We start from the raw sequence: 16,656 nt of genomic DNA, 5'->3' as shown, positions 1-16,656 counted from the left end.
TCACGGCTCAAGCCAATTTTTGATGTCTTCATGTGAATGGAGCATTCTGGTCAGTTAGACCATGTGCCATCGATCGGAACAGGTGATAATCGGACGGCGCAATATCTGGGGAATATGGCGGGTGGAGTAGGATTTCCCAATCAGTGATTCCAGGTAGGTTTTAACGGGTTTGGAAACATGAGGCCGAGCGGTGTCATGCTGTAAAATCCTTATTGATTTTTCATGCCTCTCCGCATATTGCGGCAGCTTCTCGTGCAGTGTTCGGCTAAATCACATCAATTGAAGTCGATACCGATTCCCAGTGACGGTTTCACTTGGTTTTAACAGTTCATAATAAATAACACCAACTTGGTCCCACTAAATATAGAGCATAATCTTCGCAGCGTAAATATTCGGCCGAGACGACGACGTAGAAGCATGACCGGGCAGTTCCCATGGCTATCTTTTTTTTGGATTGCTGTAGTGAATCCAGTTTTCATCATCCGTCACGATGCGATAAAGAAAACCCTTCCCTTTTTGCCGCTGGAGCAGTTGCTCATAGGCGAAACGTCGAAAAAACGACGTTCAACATCCCTTGGAATGTTTCCTCATAAGGAACTCAAGTCCCCTGTTTCGGAATCATTCCCAAATCATGCAATCGCTTGAAAATGGAATGGCGTGTAACTCCTAAGACTGAATCAAGCTCTTCTTGCGTTTGACACGGATTCTCATTGAGCAATGCCTCTAATTTAAAGTCTTCGAAGGTTTTTGACCTTCCTTCACGCGTATGGTCGTCAGCATTAAACTCATCGTCTTTGACGCGGCGAAACCAATCTCGGCACGTTGTTTCACTTAAAGCAGTATTTCCATAAAGTTTTTTTGGCTCTTGATGCGCTTCAGCTGCCATTTTTTTCGAATGAAAGAGGAAAATCAACACTTCCCGGAAATGACGATTATTCGGCACAAAAAACAAACATTTTCACAAAACCAAAAGTTTATGATACCAAAACAAAATCACTAATGTGTCGAAGAAGTTTGTTCACCATATGTCTAAGTTTGGTCTGTGACGTTTAGGTTATGCTGGAATCGTCTAGCACACACTGCTGGCGGCATCTATTGACTAACAGCGAGAACTTAGTTGCGCACCTAATACAAAAAAATGTTAAACTACAACAATCAGAAAATACAGATATGTCTTTTCTCAAAAACAAAAAAAAAAAAATGTTTAAGGTTTCACTAGCCTAAAAATAAAATAAAAGCAAAACTGGAGAAATGGTAGTTTTTCCCTAAAAATTATTTTTAGAGGTTTTTATACCATAAATATAAACAAAATATAAAACAGGAAAAAAAACATTTTTTCAAGAAAAACTAATTTTTTCAATGTTTTCACACCAATAATTTTTAAACTAGAGCTGCAAAAGAATTATTTTCAACTAAAAGAAATTTTTTAAATGTTTGTAGCTCTCAACAGATTTTGCATCGCCGCGTAATACATCCAATTCACGGCGAACCTTACGAATGAATGAACGGGCGCACTTAAAAAACTTAGGTGTAATTTGCGCATATGGCGACGACAACTGCATGTCTCTGAATTGGTTTTCTTAAGTTGTAGGTCTCCATGTCTAAATTGATGATTAGAAAATTTAATTCTCTAAAAATAAAAAAATTAAATTTAAATTTTAATCTAAAGAAAATAAGAAAAGTACTGCTTTCGGAAAATTATAGCCACACATATGCAAGTCCTCAACTACCCTGCCTGCCCTGTATTGTGCCATAGTCTAGCAAAGCATAAAATAATTAAAAAGTTTAAGGGCGCGAGGCTCATCAATAGGATTGAAATACGAAGTGATTGAGAACTTTCTAAACATTCGAGTGCATTGCTTCTAATATTCGATATACCAAAGCAGAACAGCAGCGATTGCCATCGTAGCTAAAAGCCAAGAAGCCGTTTTAACGGAAGCAAAATCAGCAACACAAAATCAACTTCGCTTAACTTTCAACACGCGGAAACTTTATAGAGCTATTTTGCGCTTGGCAAATAATTTGCAAATAGTTTCTGGCGAGTTGTGTGAAAACTTTCAGTTTCCCCACTTAGGTGCAACACCCGCAAGCGAAGCGTTTGACCCTGCACGCGCGCTTGTTTCGGTGTTTTGACGTGGCTTTCCATTAAAATGTAATTAAATTTCTTGACCCAAATAAAGTGGAGTCAAAAGTGGAATTCATACATATACAAGTATATACTAAAGTAATCCTCGTATCAGAAAATGCTGTAAATTTTGCGATTGACCCCTAATGTCAGTTCTGTTTTGACATTTGTGTAGTAAACACATGCGAAATACACGTTAATAAACAATGTTACGCTACACTGCTCCAGAACGCAGAATATTGCTGACTATTTATTTGACCAATAATCGGTCGGTGACTTTGGCACAACGTGAATTCCATCGCAGATTTCCCCGCCGTCCAACGCCTACTGGTGAAACACTGCGACGTTTAGCCGCTCGCCTCGAAGAGACTGGCATAACTCGAGATGCTGCCAGGCGTGGCAGACCCCGGAGTAGCCGTTCTGCAGAGAATATTGCTGCTGTAGCCGAGGATGTCATGGAAGCGCCGTCGACATCGACCAGACGACGTGCCACGCAAATGGGTATCAGTCGACGGTCTTTACAGCGAATTTTGGTAAAAGATTTGAAGATGTTTCCATACAAAGTCCAGACGGTGCATCAGCTGTTAGCTGCTGACCGCCAATCGCGTCTAACATACACTCATGCCATCCTTAATCACCACCAAGAAGAAGATGATTTTTCATCAAAAATAATCATGAGTGATGAGGCCCATTTCCATCTTAGCGGGTACGTAAATAAGCAAAATTTACGCTTCTGGGGCACTGAAAATCCGCATGTAACCCACGAAGAGCCATTACACCCGCTCAAAGTCACTGTATGGTATGCTGTTTTCGCTGGAGGAGTCATCGGACCTTTTTTCTTCGAAGACGTCGCTGGCCAAACGGTTACTGTGAATGGTGAGCGCTACAGAGCAATGATCAACGAGTTCTTTTTGCCGCAACTTGATGAATTGGGATTGGAAAATAAGTGGTTCCAACAGGACGGTGCAACGGCACACACTGCACGTGCCACAACCGATATGCTGAAGGATGCATTTCCCGGGCGCCTAATCTCCCGTTTTGGCGATTTGCACTGGCCAACAAGATCGTCTGATTCGACCACTCCAGATTTCTTTTTGTGGGGCTTTTTGAAGTCGCGGGTTTATGTCAACAACCCTCAGACTCTTGCAGCTCTTAAAGACAATATCCGTCAAGAATGTGAGGACCTATCGCCGGAAGTTTTGGCCAAAGTGATGAAAAATGCCATAAAAAGGGCTCAATGGCAGTGAGGAGACCATTGTACCACACCCGGATAGATTTTAGTAGAAAGAATAGAGAGATAGGTAAGCTAAATGTGGGTGGTAAAACGGAAAAATTAGTTTGAGGTCACTATTCCCCAAACCTCTTGGATTCATTGATGAATCTTAAGAGATCCGGAAGAGGAAGAACCACTGTAGCCTTCCATCATTCTACAGAGGCGTATGTAATAATGAGTCTAATCAGGGTAATGTACAACCAGTGTACTATCGCCGGTCTTGGACCCCATGCCTTGCCAAAGGTTCTCTTACACTGCCACAAGATTTGTAGTGTTCGAGAGACCTTCTGCTCGACATGCTTCCAGGTAAGCTTACTATCTAAGATTACTCCTAAGGACTTAAACTCACTGCAACAATAGTTGCAGCGTTACCCGTTTCAATGTAGGTAGTAACAGGTCTTCCAAATTGCGTTTCCTAGTGAAAAGCACTAAAGTAATTTTATAGGATTCGCATCAATGCTCAATATCATTTAGAGCTATCTGCATTTTCCACTTTGATAAGAATGCTGTCTGACATTGAGAAGGTTTCGACTTATAACCCTCGTCCTAAGTGTTTCTTCACCATACGTTCCAGACCTCTAAGCATAAACGATGTCAGGCTTATAGGTCTAAAACTTTTTGGCAGAGCGTAGCTGTCCTTGCCTGGCTTTCAGGCAAATACAACGTTCACCAAACGCTACAATTGGGGAACATAAGCGTGCGCAAGACATGCCGTAAAAATTCTTTTCACAACCTCATTATTTGTTCTCCGCCTCGCTTGATTATTGTTGTGTAAATGCCATCGGGTCCTGGGGGCTTAAAGTTTTCGAAGGACGAGATAGCGAAACTTATTGTTTCCTCATTAACTATCCTAGATGCAATGAACCAATCACTTCTGCTGGTAATTATATCGACATGATCTGATTAGATCGATAGTGCTCTGACCAACGACTTTCCTGGAGCCAGGGAAATGTGTTGAAAAGAAAACATCGTACAATTCTGATTTCGAGTTCGTATAAGTACCATCAGGTTTGAGCGGTGAGTCCAGCCTAGACGTCCGGTCTTTTTGGAGGACCTTGGATAACCTCGCTGAACTCTTTCGTTGCTCCAGTTCACTGTAGAAGGTTCTATAAGAGTCCAAATTAGATGATCCAATTTTCTTTTTTTATTCCTTCCGCAGTTTACGGTAGGCAGTCCAATCCCCTACCAACTGAGTTTTAAGAGTTCTGTTAAGAAGTTTCCTGGAAGTGTTCCGGAGTTTCTTTTCTCCTACATTCCGGGCATACCTTATTACAACACTCGATTAAAGTTCGCACCAATGAGTTCGTGGCTTCTTCAATCGCAGTTATTGTTCGGAGCTTGGGAACATCAAAGATTTCCTCTCCAGTGAGATCCTCATATCGTGTCCAATCGACTTTTCGGGGGTTACGGCGTGCTGGGGTCGATGTTGTCGTGGCGCAAGCCTAAACTCTATATAACGATGGTCCGCGAGGGAATCTTTGACGAGTACTTTGAGTATGATTCCTACAGGCCATAGGCCGCACCAAATGGTTGTTTTTAATAGAAAGAATGGCTGTTCTGAAATGAATTCGGGTTGCCTCGCACCTCAAATACGGAAATTTTGCTTATTAACGTAGCCATCAAGCCAAAAATCGACCTCATCGCTGAACGCCATAAGTTGGCCTAAGCGCGCGCTGAAACCTTCTTACAGTGCGTTGATTTTCATAATAAAATTTTACGATTTGTAAACCTTGTTGAGACGTAAATCTTTCCATGATGAAATGTCAATGAATATTGAAAAAAATTGTGGAATTAGTTTTGCAATAGTCACGCGTTATGTGCCAAAAAAACATCTTTGGAAAAAGTGCTTCTAATCTGATCAGCTTTTATAAGTAAAAAAAAGATGTAGTAAAATTACCTGTGGATATGTTTTGTGTACACAAGCCAAATTTTTTAAAATTTCTTTTAGATTAAAGACTCTATTGCACATGTTGAATGTTTATTAAAATAAAAAAAGCAACAACAAATAGTTATGTGCATCATCAAAGGAATACTCAGCTATAATGTAAAATGAGAATCGAAATGAAAACCAGGTAGTGGAAAAAGCAAACTTAGAAGCGAGAAAAAAAATTTGGCTTAAAATTACACATAATTTTAAGCGAATAGAAAAAGCAGCGCAACACAGACTAAATAAATACAGAAATAAAATAAATTTTCCAACTTCTCAGATTACCTGCTACAAGGATTATTTGGCTTGTTAAGCGACGTGAACTGATTCCCGTTACACTTTTTTGCTCATCAATGTTGCGCCGTCACATTACTTTTGAAATGGCATTTGCAACCAACAGCAACCCACTATTTGCATGTATTTTAGCATTCACAATTCCGCAGTCACATTTGGGTGGGCGCCCAAGCATTCGGGCTAAAACTCATACAATGAAAGACTTTAAAACAACTCAACTACCTTCAGTTACTTTTGCGCTTTAAAATCAATAAATAACAAGATTTGATATACAAATTGCATATGTCACTTGGACTTTCATTAAGAGGGATCATCTGGCTAAGTTTGTGGATTACTAATACTTCAGATAGTGCTTTAGAACTCATTAAGTCAGCGCCCGATAGTGCAAATGCAAAGTCGATTTAAGTTGTTTTGCCAAAACGGCCACAGAAATGTTTTTCCTACTTCATTTAACGCACGACATTTCATTAAAATTTTGCTGTAATGTTGTGCTGGAAGCAAAAGAAATGAGAAAAACAACAACAAAAAGAGAAATGCGAAATAAAGATACAAACATAAATAAAAATGAAAAACGAAATTAAGCATAAAAACCTACATAGAGTTTTACTCACTTAAATGTAGGCTTAGATTTTTATGCCCTGCAGAAAATATTACTTTATGCCATCCAAGTGATTATAAATAGAGAAGGACAACAAAAATGGCAAAAATTGCAAAAAAAAAATTAAAAGCACAAGCCATCAAAAGCGAAAAATATAGCGCCCGCCACCGTAATGCAATAACCTCATAAATAACAACTAAGTTGGCGTTCGCTACACCTTCAGGGGGGCTCACACAGCCACACCAACACAACACAGACGAGAAATGCATAATAAAATAAATACATATTTAAATATGCCCATCTGTGTGTGCACTTGTCACCCGGGCAGGTGGGCGCTTGCACTTCTTTGAAGCCATACACACACATACGCCCATATGTTTTTCACCTGTACACGAGCACTTCAACCGCCGCCTGCCAACAGTGCGTATACGTAACATGCAATATGCGCTTACATCCTAGCCATGAGTGTACATTGAAATTATGCCCTACTTTGGTTATGCGCAGCGCAGACTTTTCTTGTTTATTTGCTGGTTTTGATTTCGTTTTATTTTTCTTCTTCTTCTTCTTCGTGCATATGCTACACGCCACTTGCTTTGTTTTCTCTTGTTGTTGTTGTACTTTTTGCTGTTATATTGCCTTTTGTTACTGCTATAATTTTTCATCTTCGTCGCTTTTCGCCTTACTTTGCTAACGATTTTAACGATTTTAAAGGAAATACAAAAACAAGCAATGACAAAAAATGGGAAGTAGCGAAATGTTGGCAACCTTAAAAATTCACACATTCGACTTGGTGCGTTGCGTTAACATTCTGGCAAGTATTGAAGGTAAATATTGGCTGGGGGAATAGGTGCGTAGCGTTTTTAAAAATTCTTTTATTTTATAATGACTTGTTTACTGTTTGGGAAAATGTAAGTTTTCATTCGAAAGAACTCTTTTTGCTCTAAAAAACTGTCTTAATTGGGGTTTTGAGTTATTTATTTTAATTTTTTATTGGTTTTGAGGCTTAGAAATGGAATACCAGGCAACAAAAATCAACATCTTCGACATCTGCGCTTCTTTGTTTTTCATCGATGATCAAAAGCTGCTGAAGCAGCCCGAGACCTTTGCGTCGTGTATGTAGAAGGTGTCATAGGCGAGTCTACAGCACGGAACTGGTTTGCAAAGTTCTAATTCAATTGGCGACTTCGACGTCGATGACACGTCTTCGCTGAAGAACATCTCAAATCACTTTTACAGGGGAACGGACGTTAAACCAGTCGTGAGTTGTCGGAAAAAGTTAACTGCGACCCCTTCCACTAGAAACCGGTCCCAGTCAACATCGCTCCGCTCGTGAAAGCTGTTTTAAAAGTGTGTTAGGATTTTGCAGTGGCGAAAATGCAGCGATCGTTGGAGCAACGTTACTCGATCAAATTTTGCGTAAAGCTAAAAAAAATGAGTACCGAAACCATTGGGCTACTCAAGGAGGCTTACGGGGACCAATCTCTGTCCAGTTCCCAGGTAAAACGGTAGCACAAGTCGTTCAAGGAAGGCCGGGAGGACGTCGAAGACGTACAGCGAATAAACGAGGCATCGTCCGCAAGGAGTTTGTACCTCCAGGAAGCACTGTCAACGCGACATTTTACAAAGAAGTGCTGCTTCGGCTGAAAAACCGTGTCGCCCGGGTTCGGCCTGACCTCGTCAACAATTGAACTCTTCATCACGACAATGCGCTGGCGCACACCGCCTTCCTCTGCACCTCTGCATTGGCCAAGATGGGGACTCCGGTGCTTCCCCACCCTCCCTACAGCCCAGACCTTCCCCTCCGCACTTCTTCTTGTTCCCGCGCCTGAAAAGAAAGCTGAAGGGGAGGCGTTTCGATTCCATCGAGGCGATCCAGAAAACTGTGTCAGCCGAATTGCACGCGAATCCGGCGGATGAGTTTATAAAATGTTTCCTGCAGTGGAAGGACCGCTACCAGCGGTGTATTGACGCTCAAGGGTCCTACTCGTATTTTGAAGAATATTAGTTCAGCATCCGCTGTATTCTCTGGATCTTTTCCGCTCCCTGTCGAAGCATATGAAGGCGTTACCTTCGATAATAAAGGGGTCTTTTCAAAACGGGCTCAACAACTTCTTTGACACCAGACCAGGGGATTTTTAGCGGAACGGAAATTGATCGAGAGGTCGGAAGTGGTTGTGAACAGTAACGACGAATATATCTCACAGAAATAAAAATATGTGCAAAGTTTTTTATACCGATATCTTTCTTGATAGTAATGGTACATTTTTGTTTGAAAAAGAAAAGAAATGCCTTGCAAGGAAATCCAATACCATTTAAGTCTCAAGGTCACCGATAGACGAATACATCAAATTTTGATCGAGGACGAAACACTTAAATATTGTTTGCGTGAGCCGGTACCAAGACTATGTATTAGCACGCCACGTGAAGGCTCGTTTAGCATTTACCGGAAAATATAAATTTTGGTCTAACGAATTCCGTAACGTTGTATTTTAGGACGAAAAAAAGTGCAACTTGGCTGGTCCAGATGGTTGCCGGGACCTTAGACAACCACGGCGAACGCGCGTGTAAGTGGAATCACGGTGGCGGGTCTTTGAGGGTTTGGGCGGCTTTCGGGCATGGTGGAAAGTCCCCAATGCGTTTTATTCCGACAAGAACCAACGCAGAATTCTATGTGGAAATATTAGAGGATGTTCTCATTGAATTTGCGGCAAACATATACGGAAATGACAGGGATTTCCAGCACGACAAGGCCCCAATGCATACGGCTCGTTTGACTAAGGCCTTCCTATCGTCAAGAAAATTTTCAGTTCTGGATTGGCCAGCACTAAGGCCCGATTTTAAACCCAATTGAGGACCTCTGGGTAATATTGTCGGCTGGTATTTATAAAAAAATCGGTAGGCAGTTTGAGACAATCAAAGACTTTGTTCAGAATTCGTCCAGTCTGGCACCACCTTAAGATGTTCATCAATTGGTCCAGTCTGGCACCACCTCAATTTATAGCATTATTGGTATTATTTCTTCGAATTCATCTATGAACAGTTAGCTTTAAACAGTTATTGAAAAATGAGACGCTCAATAAATTTAGTACTTGTACAGCATCGGAGTAATCAAGTCTTTGTCTTTTGCTTAAACATTTTGGTGCCTCCTGTGAGGACAAATAATTAAATTGTGAAACAGAACCGTTTAATTAAATTATTGTTCAGCTAATGGCAGAATTAAATTTGCGCGCTTCGGCAATAAAGGCCATTAAACGCATACACGATCGGGTGAGTGGATTCCAGCAGGGTGCATTTGATGAATTTCATCTTCAGCAAGAGTTGAAATCATTGTCAGCACATTATGCACGTTTCGTGACCAACCATGACCTGTTGGTGGGCAATGCAGCAAACGCCGAGTTGGAGGCCCACGAGAAGTTATGGGAAGAGGTTGAAGGTATTTACAACAATGCATGTACCCACTTGAACCGTGCAATCATGGGTGCAAAACCGAGTCAGTCTGCTGTGATGCCTGTGCGAGAGTGTGAGGTTAAGTTAGAACCGCTTGCAATTCCAACGTTCGATGGAACTATGCAGAATTGGCTGGCGTTTAAGGACGTTTTTGAATTGCTTGTCCACAATACAGACTATCCTGAGGCCTACAAGTTAGGCAAGTTGCGGCAGGCAGTAAGCGCAAGTGCTGTACCGCTCGTCGGGAGTGTATATTCTGGGGGATACGCTGATTTATGGAAGGCGCTTAAAGAACGTTTTGACAATAGAAGGCAACTGGCTGAGACTCATGTGTCACGCTTACTCAATATCAAGCCGACAACTGAGGACACACCAACTGCGTTACTGTTCATCGTCGACACGGTACATGAATCACTACGAGCTTTACATGTCATGGGTCTACCAGTGGCCGAATGGGATGCTGTGGTCGTACCGATAATAGTTTCGAAACTTCCGATAACTACACAGCGCGAGTGGAACATGAGCTGTTCACCCACCGAAATTCCGAGCCTCGATGAGCTGCTTACGTTTTTGGGTCAGCGGGCTCATAGTCTCAGCACAACAGTTGTCACATGGAGCAATGGGGTTGAATTTACGTCCAAGAGTCATCAACGCGCTGGTGGTCCGTCGAGAGGGGTCAGATCACACGTCGTATCTGCAGAGGAGGGTAAATGCACATACTGCCAAGGTGCACATCGTATTATGAAATGCGCACGCTTTCTTGTGATGAAATACGAAGACAGAATTACTGCTGCAAAGGCTACAAAGCTTTGTTTTAACTGCCTAAAGCAAGGTCATTCAGCAAGACAATGTCCGTCGGGGAACTGCCGTCACTGTGGTCGTAAGCACAACTCATTACTTTGCCGCGAATCATTATCTAAGAATCCATCAGAGTCAGTGTCAACGTGTCCGGAAGGAGCCGTCACTGCTATTGCATCCAGAAATTCGAATCTCTGACTAGAGCCTGCTGTGGTAGGCTGCCTTCCCAACGCGAGTTCAACAGTGTTATTGGCAACTGCGCGTGTATACGCATGCGGCAACTCTACCAATGGACGTCTGGCGCGGGTGCTCTGTGATCCCGGATCACAGGTCAGTTTTATAACAGATAAATTAACTAACTCTTTGTCTCTTCATAGGAGCAAATGCGAAGTTTCGGTGGAAGGAATCGGAGCTTACTCCTACGCACGTACACGTGGGCGTGTCACACTCACGTTAAAATCGCTCTATTCCAGTTTCAGTTTGGAAATCGTTGCACTTGTCATGCAGTCAATTACTAAGGTCATCCCAACAGTGCATATTGACATGACACGGTGGCAGCATTTGAATGGTCTAGAATTGGCCGATACGCAGTTCGGCATTCCTAGCAATATCGACATTCTTATTGGTGCGGATGTATGGGGAAAAGCAGTCGAAGGGGACATAAGACTCGGTGGCCTCAATGAGCCACACGCCCAGCGAACCCGCTTCGGCTGGGTTGTCTTCGGTCCAGTGCCAGCAGCGCAGCCAGCAACGCCGCCAACTCTTTCCTTCATCACCCAGCAAGGCGAAGAGGACGCACGTTTGGAGGAGCTCGTAAGAAGCTTTTGGAAGTTAGAGGAAGTGCCTTCACAAGATTGTAACGGCGAAGATGAATGTGAGAAAATCTTTTTGACCACACACTCCCGCACAAGGGAAGGGCGCTACATGGTTCATATACCATTTCATCCGGACGCACCGGCTTTGGGCAACTCATACGCCCATGCTTTACGACAATTTCACCTTCTTGAACGACGACTAGCAGCGAATTGTGAGCTCAAGAGAAAATACATTGCCTTCATGCGCGAATACGCGGACCTCGGCCATATGGAACCCGTTAGTCACATTGGAGATGGGGGGGTCAACTACTACATCCCTCACCACGCGGTTCTGGGAAAGTTCTGCGTTGTGTTCAATGCTTCAGCGCGGACCACGAGCGGCCTCTCACTGAACGACGTCCAGTTAGTGGGAGCCACGATTCAAGAACCACTTGTGAATATCATCTTTCGTTTTCGGTGTTTTCGCGTAGCATTAACAGCAGACATCGAGAAAATGTTCCGTCAAATTCTGATAACTCCCGAACATAGGGATTTCCAACGCATTATTTGGAGAGAATCACCAGACACTGACCTAGCAGTATACCGTTTAACTACAGTGACGTATGGGATGGCTTGTAGCCCGTACAACGCAGTTCGCGCACTCAATCAATGCAGTTATGATAACTACAACGTAGTCGCAGATGGCCATCAGTCGATTGTTGCACGCGATGCGATTCTGTCATCATTTTATGTAGATGATTTTCTCATCAGTTGTGACACTGAGGATAAAGCCTTCGAACTCGCTGTCAATGTGAGTGCGATTTTGTCGGCCGGACAGTTCCGTTTACGAAAATGGAATTCTAATAGTGGTGAAATTGTAAAGCGTTTAATTAGTAACAATTCCTCAATCGTAGAGTTAGCAAGTGAACCATCGACGGCAACTGTGCTTGGTTTAAGTTGGGACCCAACAACAGATGAGATCTTTTTCAAAGCGAATCTAAACCAGAACATCGGATGTCTCACAAAACGTCGGGTTTTAAGTGAGGTCGCCAAATTATTTGATCCTACTGGCATGCTTGCTCCAATTGTTATTGCCGGGAAGATATTTATTCAGAAGTTGTGGTCTGCTGGCTTAGAATGGGATGCACCACTCCCAGATGCACTTCAAAATACGTGGGTCTTATTTTACAGAGAACTTGACGTGATAAACCGTATCCGTGTACCACGATGGTTAGGTTTGGCTGAGGGTAAGACTACTATGCTACTTGGGTTTTGTGATGCAAGTCCACTTGCCTATGCGGCTGTCCTCTATACTAGGACAACAGACGGTGAAGGTCGGTCAACTGTATCATTGCTAACAGCTCGCACCAAAGTGGCGCCACTCAAGGGTGCAACGATTCCTCGCCTAGAACTTTGTGCGGCACATTTACTCGCATCCACACTTGACAGTGTGCGAACTGCTTTACGTCTAACGGACGCTTCTTATCATTTATGGTCCGACTCGCGAATCGTGTTATGTTGGTTACGTAAACCTCCAACTACTCTCAAGCCGTACATTTCCAATCGTGTTCGTCACATTCAAGAGCTGACATCACCAGATCGTTGGCATTATGTACGGTCCGCACAAAATCCGGCAGACTGTGCCAGTAGAGGTATCCGAGCATCAGAGCTGGTTGAACATCAGTTGTGGTGGCAAGGGCCAAAATGGCTTATGGACAAACAGCTACCAATCTCCTTTGGGATCGAATTAAAAGATGACGAGCTTGACATTGTACGTGGTGAACAGAGAGTGTCATCATTTGTAGCAACGACGGCCCACGCGAGCATTCTTACAACTCGACGTCTAGACGGCCAAATAATTCCATTAAGCGAACGCTTTAGTTCATTGCAAAAGCTTCTTCGTACCGTGGCAATCGTACTTCGGTGGCTACCAGTTCGCCGACATTTGCGAAGACTGATCGTCAATCCTACAGAAATGGACGATGCTCTTAACGTGCTAATCCGAAACGAGCAATATACCTTTGCGACTGATATGTCTCTGATTCGGAAGGGATCGGAAATATCCAGCTCCAGCAAACTAAGGTCATTGAACCCTTACATAGATTGTAACGACATATTGCGAGTCAGAGGTCGTATTGGTCACGCTGACCTTCCAGAAGATCGACGTTTTCCGATAATTTTACCGAAGCATGGGAGTTTGGTACACTTACTCATCCGACACGCACATGAAACCACGCTTCATGGTGGGGCGCAAATCACTCTTCAAGCTCTTCGCGCACGGTACTGGATATTGAACGGAAGGCAAGCAGTCCGAAGCTTCGTGCAGACTTGTGTTATTTGCCGACGACATCGAGGCGTAACGTTATCTCAGCAGATGGCATCTTTACCCAGGCATCGCATTACTGCAGCACGGCCATTTATATCTTCAGGCGTCGACTATTGCGGGCCTTTTACAGTGCGCATCGGCACAAAAAGATCGCGTACAACGATCAAAACATATCTAGCTGTTTTCGTTTGCATGGCGACCAAGGCCGTGCATATTGAAGTTGTCGATGATCTTTCTTCACCTGCATTCTTAGATGCATTTACGCGATTTACAAGTAGACGAGGTCCATGTCGCGATCTCTATAGTGACAACGGTACTACGTTCACAGGTGCTAACCGTTTGCTTAAAGAAGACTTGGCTGCTTGGCAGAACGACAACAACCAACAAAGTTTGGCGAATCTCGGTACTCATTGGCTGCGGTAAAATCTGCCAAATATCATTTGGTGCGCCTCGTTGGAGCGCAGTCATTATGGTATAGCCAACTTCAGACTTTGGCGACACGTATTGAAGCATGCCTAAATTCTCGTCCGCTAACACCTATATACGATGATCCCAATGATAAGTTAGCTTTGACCCCTGCCGACTTTCTGGTTGGCGCTCCACTGGTTGCAGTCCCTGAAGCTGACATCAGAACAATTCCGTCCAACCGTATTAAGCACTGGCTCTGGCTGCGTCAGATACATCAACAATTTTGGCAACGATGGAGCGAGGAATATTTATCTACCCTTCAAACTCGAAACAAGTGGCAGACGAAATCAAGGGACGTAAAGATCGGAGACATAGTCATCGTAAGACATGAGAACTTACCACCAACATATTGGCGCTTAGGGCGCGTAACTGCGGTTCATCCGGGCAGCAATGGTCTAATACGTAATGTCACGCTTCAGACGGCGAACGGTATGATGACGCGTGCGGTACAGAAATTGTGCCGGCTTCTGGACGCAGAGCATTTTGAGGCCAACGCCTCAACCGGGCAGGATGTTCAGAATTCGTCCAGTCTGGCACCACCTTAAGATGTTCATCAATTGGTCCAGTCTGGCACCACCTCAATTTATAGCATTATTGGTATTATTTCTTCGAATTCATCTATGAACAGTTAGCTTTAAACAGTTATTGAAAAATGAGACGCTCAATAAATTTAGTACTTGTACAGCATCGGAGTAATCAAGTCTTTGTCTTTTGCTTAAACAGACTTGAAAGGTGCTTTAGTGGAGTAGTGGGATAAGATACGAGATTCCACTCTTCAAAAGCTGTATAAATGATTCACAAAATGGAAAACATATTAATTATTAGAAAATCCAAAGTTATGGAAACGTTGCAAAAAAGTGTAAGGACTGTCCGATGCACATATACTTATTTCATATGAAATTATTTTAATTTCGTTTTTAATTTAATAAGTTAAGTCAAGTTGAGTTTTTGTTGTCTAATTTTTTGTTCCCATGATTCGTAAGTATCAGGTCAGTCCACAAGTTCGTACGTATTTTACCCATAATTTCACTCTTGTACGATTTTTGCATACAAAAAATTATTCGCGGAATATAACGGAACTATTTATATTTTCTTTGATATTTTGTGCATTCAACAAGTGATTTTAATCGCGGATAGAAGCACGTCTTGTTAAAAAATAACATGGAATCTTCGAACGCGTATAAGGGGAATATTTTGTACTTTTTTTATAAAGTCCTGAAGTCTATAACTCCAACGCCTTGCTCGAATTCGTGGAAGCTGAGCCAAATTTGACAGTCGATATGATAGCTGAGAGGTTAAAATCATCGCATGGAACAGTTCACAGGCGCCTGGTTCAGTTGGGAAAGGTTTCAAAGCAGGGAAAATGGGTTCCGCATAGACTTTTCGTAGCCAACCTTCAGCAGAGAGTGAATGTGTGTTCTCAGCTGCTGCAACGGGTTGAAAGTGAAAGTTTTTTGAACCGCATCGTTACTGGTGATGAAAAATGGGTCATTTACAATAATCCTGTTCGCAAGCGCCAATAGCTAGATAAAGATGAAACACCAGAATCGACCCCTAAAGATGGCCTTCACCCAAGAAGATTCTCCTGTTTATTTGGTGGGATATGGCCGGTATTGTTTATTATGAACTTCTAGAACCAAACCAGACGATAATTGCAGATTATTATTCCCATCAGCTATCAAACCTGAATGAGGCACTTAACAAAAATCGACCGTCTTTAGTGAGTAGATGCAAAGTTTTTTTTCACCACGACAACGGGTGACACGACAGGACCTCATACCGCAAGGCAAACATTAGGTAAGCTGAACGAGCTCTCATGGGAGCTAATGCCGCATCCACCATACACTCCGGATATTGCACCTTGTGATTATCACCTTTTCCGTGGACTTCAATCCCTTATGAGTAACAAGAACTACTCCTCAAAAGAAGCTATATTATAAAAAGTGATATCGAAGCGTATTTTGGCTCCAAGGACAAACAATTTTTTGAGCAGAGAATTAAAAATTTGCCTAAACGTTGGGAAGACATTGGAAATAATGAAGGAAAATATATTATTGATTAACAAATTCTTTAAACTTCGTTTTTATTAATTTCAAAACCACCTTTAAAAAACGCACGAACTTATGGACTGACCTGATATATACACTTCTCACAAAAATTAAGGGAACAGTAAAATTTCCTAAATTTCTTAGTTATTTTTGAAAAGCTGTATCTCGGTGAAAAATGATCGCACGGAATTACGACAAAAAACAATTTGAAGCTCTAAATTTCTAGTTTTAAGATCTTTGAGCAAACATTTTTTTTTAATTAACGGTTATTTTGTAATCGTCTGCTTAAGGGCGAGAAAAAATTTTTCGAAATTTTTTTCTTTTTTTTCTGGGCAAAATTTTTCCGACCAAAACTAGCCATACAGTCAACTTGCGTTTTTAGCTTCAATTCACTCGCTTCGATCATTTCTCTCTGAGATATCCACATTTTACTAAAAAAAGACCAGTTGAAAATTTTTTTTTTTTTTTCTGAAAATTTAGGAAATTTTTCTGTTCCCTTAATTTTTATGAGAAGTGTATTAAAATTATTGGTTGAAGTTTTCTCCTGCTTCTTTATAG

The 16,656-nt window shown here is 42.3% G+C and overlaps 1 pseudogene; it reads left to right on the top strand.

The window, feature by feature from the left end:
- The window catches only part of LOC129243485 (uncharacterized), a 38,955-nt pseudogene extending 24,360 nt beyond the window's left edge, over positions 1-14,595 (top strand).
- The last annotated feature ends 2,061 nt before the right edge of the window (positions 14,596-16,656 follow it).

Source organism: Anastrepha obliqua, chromosome 4 (genome assembly GCF_027943255.1).
Source record: "Anastrepha obliqua isolate idAnaObli1 chromosome 4, idAnaObli1_1.0, whole genome shotgun sequence".
Lineage (NCBI taxonomy): Eukaryota > Metazoa > Arthropoda > Insecta > Diptera > Tephritidae > Anastrepha > Anastrepha obliqua.
This window is presented reverse-complemented; position numbering and strand designations above follow the sequence as displayed.